The sequence below is a fragment of the Cynoglossus semilaevis genome, chromosome 4 (genome assembly GCF_000523025.1).
Source record: "Cynoglossus semilaevis isolate Cse_v1.0 chromosome 4, Cse_v1.0, whole genome shotgun sequence".
NCBI lineage: Eukaryota > Metazoa > Chordata > Actinopteri > Pleuronectiformes > Cynoglossidae > Cynoglossus > Cynoglossus semilaevis.
This window is the reverse complement of record NC_024310.1, coordinates 8618051-8626445: the sequence shown is the minus strand read 5'-3', so window position 1 is coordinate 8626445 and position 8395 is coordinate 8618051. Positions and strand designations below refer to the sequence as shown.

At 39.0% G+C, this 8395-nt stretch overlaps 1 long non-coding RNA gene across 5 annotated transcripts in view; it reads right to left on the bottom strand.

Moving 5' to 3' along the window:
• Positions 1-723: 723 nt before the first annotated feature.
• LOC103377958 (uncharacterized) overlaps positions 724-8395 on the bottom strand; it is a 57118-nt gene continuing 49446 nt past the window's right edge. For all 5 annotated transcript variants that reach the window (XR_003049501.1, XR_003049502.1, XR_001759984.2 and 2 more), the window contains 2 exons: positions 4500-4568; positions 724-3969 (listed from right to left, as the gene is read on the bottom strand). This is a non-coding gene — a long non-coding RNA (uncharacterized LOC103377958). The remainder of the gene's footprint in view (positions 3970-4499; positions 4569-8395) is intronic.

The window sequence follows — 8395 nt, the reverse complement described above, 5'->3', positions numbered from 1 at the left end:
AGAATGCATTATGAGGAATGAAAGACCAGCATACACACAGAGGGGTAAAGTTTTTCTTTACCATCACAGCGAGGTGCTGAAGGTTTGTGGCCTTTGAGGTAAAAGAGGTCGAGACTGACAGAAAGCACAGGCTGAGAGAAAGACAACTATGGTTTGGCAGCGTTGCTCCCAGATCGAGAGTTCTTCAACAGATGCAAGTGACGACTGTCGTTTGCTAAAAGGCTCCACTCGCAGATATGGCTTCTCCACAGGAATTTGTCCTGCCAGTGGGAGAGCTATTGAAGCTGGGAGGTACACACGAAGGTATTCAGAAAACTGCACTGTACGGGATGTGAAGCAGTGGTGGGATGTAGCAGCTGAAACTGTCCAGTGACTATGAATCAGGCTGAGGCACCGTGAAGCTGTGGCCCTCATCGGAGCCAGATGGGCCTCTGGCTCAGGAGGGGCAGACAGACACAGACACACACACACACACACACGCACACACTGAATGGGAACTCTAATGTGAATTGAGGAAATAAGGTTTAAAGAGATTTTACTAACACACAATACTTGAGTACAGTAAAGTTGTTTGTACACATGCTGATATAATAAGCAGTGCTAGAGAAACATAAAAGATGTACATTTTTATATATATATATAAATACTGTTTATACATATATATATATATATAAATACTGTTTATAGTTTATGTTTATTTATAATTTAAAATAATGAGGTAGAATGGAAAACTATTAGTCAATCACCTGAGCTTGTTTAATTACTAAAAGTGTAAATCGTAAATCGTGTCCATGAATATTCTCAGGCCACGGTCAAGGTTGAAGAGTTCTGGATTTCATGTCCAGTCCGGAACTCTTCAACCCTAATTGTAAATCACTAAAATCAGGATAAAATTAAATAGATAAAACATTTTAAATAGATAATAATGCAAAGAAATCACAGTCATAATGTATGAGTAAATTAGACCAGTAATTATCAAATTAAATATTTAACAGATGCAAAGTTTGAGTGACATTTCAGTCGTGATTTGATGCCGTCTGTATCTAACCACTGACCACTAATTACTGCCTAAAGAACCCCAAGAAAGACTTCAGTTTATAATAAGTTATATACGTTTTTGTGGAGTGGTCTGTTTAAGAAACCCTGTCCCTGTGAAGGCGGAACAAAGGTAATAATTATAAAGGAAGAGAACATGTGATCTCACGTTCTAAGGTTCATACACTGAATCGCTATCACTGAAGTCAACTAATAAAGACAACTGTCACCCACTCACCCATGACACACCATGACAGGAGCAGCTATAATCACAGCAGAAACCAAATCCAGTGGTTATTCGTAACATTCAGCTCAGATATGTAAGAGATGTGAGAGTCTGTGAGTCCTGTCTCTGCAGAGTGGAAACACTGACCTCATTTAAACAGAAACAAAAACTATTGATGCAATTCCTTCTCTGAGGTTTATTCATATGACAGCCATGTGTAACAATTCAATTCAAACAGCATTCATACAGTTTTGAACAATAATAATTATAATATTAATTATTATTATAATAATAATACGATGATTCACACACTCTAGACCTGATTAGAATGACATTTTAAGTGTATGTTTCATATGTATATGTTTTATTTTCTTTCTTTCTGTGGACAGTGGTAAATATGGTCTGTACATTGGAATTTTTCAAAATATTTTTCGATCATTTGATTATCAAATTTGATTTAATTTATGAGAAACATGCAGAAAAGATTAAACTTTTTGTCATCAAAATTGAATGAAAATTGTCATCATTATTTTTCTTCATCTGACCATGACATTAACATAAAAGTTAACAACAGCAACGACATTTGAAATTGTACATTTAACTGCAAAACAAAGGACACGTAAAAGCAACTAATAGTTTTCAGTTTTTCTGCTGCTAAACACTGACCTCTATTGGACATTAGGTGTAACCACTGCTGGTGAAGCCCAGCATCCAATGAAGTCCAAATACAATAAGTAGTGAAAAAGGCTTAGTTTAGGCAGAGGTAGAAAAAGTACAAAAAATGTAATTATATAACATTATCTTTACTTTGCTTAAATTCTGCCCAAGCAAAAAAAAAGCCAAATCAATCTAAAAATCTACTACAACAGAATCTAATCTAATCTGAAAGTAAACAAGTTTTACATAATTCAAAACATCCAATGTGCAACAACTTGTTTAAAATCAACAATTCGAATAAAAACACTTTAAAATGTTGGATTTTAACTACACACGAATTAAGATTATTTCATTACAGACCAGTTCCAAGTAAAACCATGCACTTGTATTTATATATTCATCACAGTATTATTCCTGACTGTGCTCTGGTACTGCTCTACGTCACTCAAACGTTAGCTATCTGGATGGATGCTAAGCTAAAATAATCGAAGGAAGTTGTAAGGTCTTAACCAAACAATAAACAAAGTTTACGACACAGGCAAAAGCACAGACATTCTACTTACCGCCATTTGCTTTCGCAGGTCTGAAGTGGAAGATTTAAAAAGAGCTGACACATGTGTCCTCCGGTACAGGTATATTTTGCATGTGAAAACAGAGCTGGACAAGCTCTGCTGAATAATCCTCAACCTCCATTGTTTGTTCGGCACCAGCCATCATCCAACGACAGGATAGAACCTCCAAAGGTCTCCAAGAGGCGAAGCAGTGTTCAAAGTCTCATCCGTATTTTAGGCAGCGCGTGGTAACAACCTGTCGCAGTAAATCCATATTTCAAGTAGGACTCCTGGAATTGTTTGTTAAATGCAGCTCGCTTTTTCTTTGAAGGCGTAGGTTCTTCCTCTGTCTCATCATTGGCGTTTGTTTGTTGACGTTTGTTTTCTGTTTTTCTTGCTAGCTTGGGGGTTAATTTAGCAGTGTTGCCGGCCGCAGTAGCCCCTTTAAAAAGGTAGCGGATGTAGGTAAGACACGTGACCGAGGTGATCATCTTGATATGCATCAAGTGGGAGTCACAGACAGATGCAGCGGAGAGAATCCGGTAATTTTTCAAAATAAAACATCGCTCAGAATTAGATGATCAGTAAAACGGAAATAATGTAAGTTATGCATCCTTTCTGTGAGGCACGGTACCAATTGACCGACGGACCTGTGCCGGTTCGCGGCCCGGGGATTAGGTACAACAATCCTATGTTATCTGGCTATATTAAAAATAGTGGGTAGGAAACGAAGTAAAATACATGAGTCGAAATGTACTTCGAGAAAGTAAAATGACCTATTGCCAAAACTACTTAAAAATTACAAATTACTCACAAAACAGAAATTTAGTAACATGATGATGATGATGATGTGAGTAATTGTAATTTGTTACTTTCTACCTTTGCCCATTTACCTTTTAACAAAGTTATTTTTTTCAGCCATCTGTGATGTTTATTATTGACATTTTTAGTAATAAAAATTAATTTATATATTGCCTCCAAGTCTCTTTCATTTGTCTCTTCTCGTCCTGCTCCCTTTTAATTCCACATCTTTTCTTCTACCTCTCCTGTCTTTCTCATGTTCCTGACACAGATGGCTACACACCCAGAGTCTGGTTCTGCCAAAAAAGTATTTATTTATTTATTTATTTTCAGTTAAAAGAAAGATATTTTCTATTTCCTCGTGCCAGGTGTTGCCTACTGTGTGAGTGTCTGAGCTTCTCTGTCTTTTAAACGGTTAATGGTTTTTCAGACACAAATTCTCACTCAGAAAACATAGCTGCCAGCTGGACACAACAAACACACATTTTAGTCACTGAAGCATGCTCTCCCAAAATAATCACTGATATTATAATATTGCAGCTTTTAATTTTATACTTTTATATTTTGCAGCTTGTTTCAGTGACACAAAGAGTCAGAAGTGAGCATCTCATTCACAATTGTAAAAAACAAAAAAACTTCTAAATAAAACCTTTTGATTAATGTTGAGGCATCAGACCTTCTGCTTCCTGGCTCCTTAATCTGCAAAAAAGGAATCGAAAAGACATTAAACACTTTAGGATTATGTAACACATTGTGAAGGAAATATGATTTATGTACTCAGATGAATACTATTAAAGTGGAGATGCTACTGTGATGTTTAATCGTGACTGAGGACTGTACTGAACTCCTATTTAAAGAAAATGCAAACTGCTTCAGGAATTTTCTAACATCATAATAAATACAAAAGTTTCAAAATTATTATCTGGACTTATTCCACTATACGTAACCACCCTCCAGATCCACTAGATGGCAGTCTAAGCTTGTAATTTGACTGGAGCAGACGAACCCAACCTTAATTTTCTACCTCAAGTGTTGGAGAAGCTTCTACCTTTCAGCAGAATGACAGAGACATGAGAATGTTTTATATGCTGTTGAAACTCTGACATGCTGCTGCTGCTGCTGCTACTGCTGCTGCTGCTGCTGCTGCTACATGACAGGGATTTAGGCCGATCACAGATTTAAGTGTGTGTCTGTGTGGATATCAGGATGTGTCTGTAGGAGGATGTTACCTGTCAAACGTCCACCTCGGTTTGTGATTTCAGCCTTTTGACACACGTGCCCGCACACAAGGTCCAAATCTGTACAGATTGAAGACAAAATAAATAAATTTAAAAAAATATTTTACAGATTGAAGACAAAATAAATAAATTAAAAAAAAAATTTAAATGTAAAATAAATAAATAAAGGTCACGCTTTTGAATTTCTATGGTGAACAGTCATTTAATCTGCCAGTAAAGCAGGAAGTTTTCTTGGGCTCAGTCTGGGTAGAAAATGTCCAGCTGGGCTTGTATACAACACACACTCCCACGTCTGTTGTTGTGCAGGACATGTTATGTCACATGTCTGTTGATTGGATGGTGTTGATGAGTCAAGTGTTAAGACTGAGACACTGAATTAGGAAGACGTGTCGAACACTAGGAAAGACTGTGGGTGCAGTTTTTTGAGACCAAGGATGAGACAAGACGCAGCTGCCCAGACAGGAAGGAGAGATGAAGAGCACAGGTAAGACGAGAGACAGATCACCAGTGGTGGTGATACTCACCAGTCAAAAGTCATTGGATGTCGTCTTAATCATTAACATAAATAAATAACTGTTTATTAGTGTGGGTCTGTCTGTATTTCTTTTGAGTTAAAAGATGAGTTTGTGAGCAAACTCACACACACTTCATCAGTAACTATCACTAGTTAAACCTGAATGTTATGAGAGTGTGGCTGTGGTCATCAGGGCACTGACACTCCCTGCCCAGACTACTAATGGCCTCACCCTCGTCCTCTAACAATGCCCAGAGTTTGACCATCTGCACCAGCTGGTTGACAAACCCTCTGCCAACTGTTTGAAGTCGATGATCCTCAGGTGAAGTCGCTCCAGCACCGGACTTAAAAGAAGACACTTTTGCTTCTTTTTTTTTATTGATTTTTTTTTTCTTGACATCTTGATGTTTTCATCGCACAGCCTTGTAAGGAACCTGAGTGGGTTCAGAGGCAACAGACACACACACACACACAAATCTGCACAGTTTGAAGAGCCTCATTTGTGCTGGATATTTCTTGGCAGATGCTTCAGCAGAAAGAGGAGGAGGTGGTGATGTAGTGGTGAACAGGGAGGAGGTGTGATGGAGCCCAAGTACACAGGACTGCAGTCTATTTCGCAAAATCTACATCAACAGAATCTTTTCAGTGCAAAAAAAGAAAAGAAAAAAAACAACAACTCTCGGCGGTTCAGTAAAGTAAAATGGCTTCAAGCGGCATATACAGTAACAGAGCATTATGGGTATTCGTAGTTGTGCTCTGAGGCAAAAAAATAAATAAAAATGCAATAGTATGGACAAGATTATGCAACACTTGCAGTACTATTTATTATTTTGCATTTTCACTACTGCACCACTGGAAGCCAAAGTACACTGTACCTGTAGGTTTTTTGGAAGCATTTAATTCTGTGATTTTTCTTTCGTCAATTAAAACATAGTTCTAGAATGAGATAAGTAGAGTTTACTGAAACAAATCAACTACTGAGATATAAACAAAATTCTGTTCTATCTATCTACAGTTATAACAAATAGATATGAGGTGATTGATATCACCATAATAAACATGTCTGTACGTTAAAGATAAATGTCCGTTCTTGTTCTAACTCCACTGTTATTTGTACCGACAACATGGACCGACTCCAAAAACCTCCCAGTCTGACTGACATTATTAGAAAAACCAGGACGATTCAACCATCAATAACATCTTCTCATCCCAGACATTTGCTGCTTTTGGCAGAATGAATCATTCATTTTGCCATTCCGTAGGTCCATCGCAGAAAGATTTCATATTTAATAAGACATTAGAGTTTAAAAAAAAAAAAAAATCAATCATATTGATTTGTAATTTGCAGAGAGTTTGTTACTGGTTCCAAAAACTACATAATTTTTCTGGCTCTCTGATCTGAAAACTTCAGACTTCAATAAGGGCAGCAGAGACGTGGTCAAAATTAATTAAGTGAAGGAGTGGAGCGACGCCTGCCTTACAGCAGATGTTCCAGGATTGGGGTGGGTCGGGGAGGGACTTCCTGCTGTGGAAACAACCAATACAGAGACAAGACAGAAGTGAACATCACAGAGTCTGACTTACACCTGGGAGCCACAACGAAGGGCAAAATATCCCTGAAAAACACAAAGGTAAAGCGGCAGTAGCACAATCCAGGTACGGCGGACAATAAATTTATGGGAGATGGCGACGTAACCACGAAACGCCATCGTGGTTACGTGGTTACAAGGACGATGCAAACCGAGGATAATGAAAATACAAGTTTGACTTTAGATACAGGAATATCTGAGGTACTGTAGGTATACACATTGGGTACTCAGAAATACTACTCAGAGACTGGTGTGAGTTCTGCCACAGGCGTGGGCTGATACACGGCCAAACTGATTCCACTTTCAATCTTCCCCTTCATCTCCCTCCCTCTGTTTCTGCTTCACACACTCCTGGGTCTAAATGAGGATGAGAGCAGTGTCAGGAGCCGGTGTTTTAAACATAGGTAATGGCCGACTCTCCATCATGCTCAGCCTCTCACCGGCCTGCAGTCGACAGAGCTGCTGCTGAGGGCTGGCTGAAAATAATTAGGACAGATTAATCATCTCCCATTTCTCTTTTTTTTCTCAATCTTTCCTCCTTCCTCAGCAGCTTCACATCACATTTTCACCACTATCTCTCAGTAACATCTTCCTTTTCTCACTCCCCCCCTATTCCAACTTCACCATCCATCTCTCTCAGAGCAGATTAATTCCTCTCCCCCCCGCCCCGTGTGCTGCACTGCTGTGTAATGCTGACCCACTCTGTCTGATCAGAGGAAGGGAGGGAAGGGAGGAAAGGTAGGAAACGACTCTGACTTCTCTCTTCTGCTCTTTCCTCCTCTGTGCCGTGTTTAAGGTAAATATTTTTACAGCGCCGCTCATCACAAGGACTTCTGGGACGCTTCTTTCCACCTCAACAAACCCGCTCCCACAGCAGGATCAAATATTCATACGCTCTCCCATCATCTCTCTCTCTCCCTCCCTGCTCCTCTCTCCATTACCTGATGTGTTCCTGCTACTCTCACTCCTGCTCAGGATTTCCTTTTTCCCCCATTTTGCCCCTCATGAACTCCCAGCTGACGAGTTAAAGCAAGAACACAAGTGTTTAAATAGTGCATACATGATTATTGGTTGGCAAACTTAAACGCAAAGACCCCAAAATAGACTTTATTCGTAAACTCCTGGGAAACATGATGTAAGACGACCCAAAGAAAGAATCTCTTGTGACCCACCTGAGGGTTGTGACCCAGTCTTTGGGAAACAATGGATTAAACTATGATGGAAATAGAATAGATTTGTTTTGGAAGTAAATTCCTCTTTCCCGTAAACTAACTGTATGTTGGAGTTAGTCTGGTTTTCCATTAGAACGTTACTCTGGTATACTAAATTCCTCTTTCCCGTAAACTAACTGCAGGTTGGAGTCTGGTTTTTCATTAGAACGTTACTCTGTTATATGTTGTCCAAAGTATTGCGGTGAGTAAGTGATATTTTTTGGTCTTTTTAATGAGCTGTTTGTAGAACAACAACTCTTTTCTTCCTTCCTTCCTTCCTTCCTTCCTTCCTTTCTTTCTTTCTTTCTTTCTTTCTTTCTTTCTTTCTTTCTTTCTTTCTTTCTTTCTTTCTTTCTACCACACTGACCTGTCATTCACTTGCAGAAAGCTGATATTTATTACTTGCAGTTGTGCCGTACACTGTTACAACACTGTGACGCTGGAGTCCTTGCGGGATTTTACTACTGGCTGTATTTCTATCTTCTCTGTCTCTTTGGTTTTATGCCTTAGCCTTTATTTCATTTCCTCTGTCCTATAGGAGCGTCCTACTGATGGCTGGAGTTCAGACCTGAC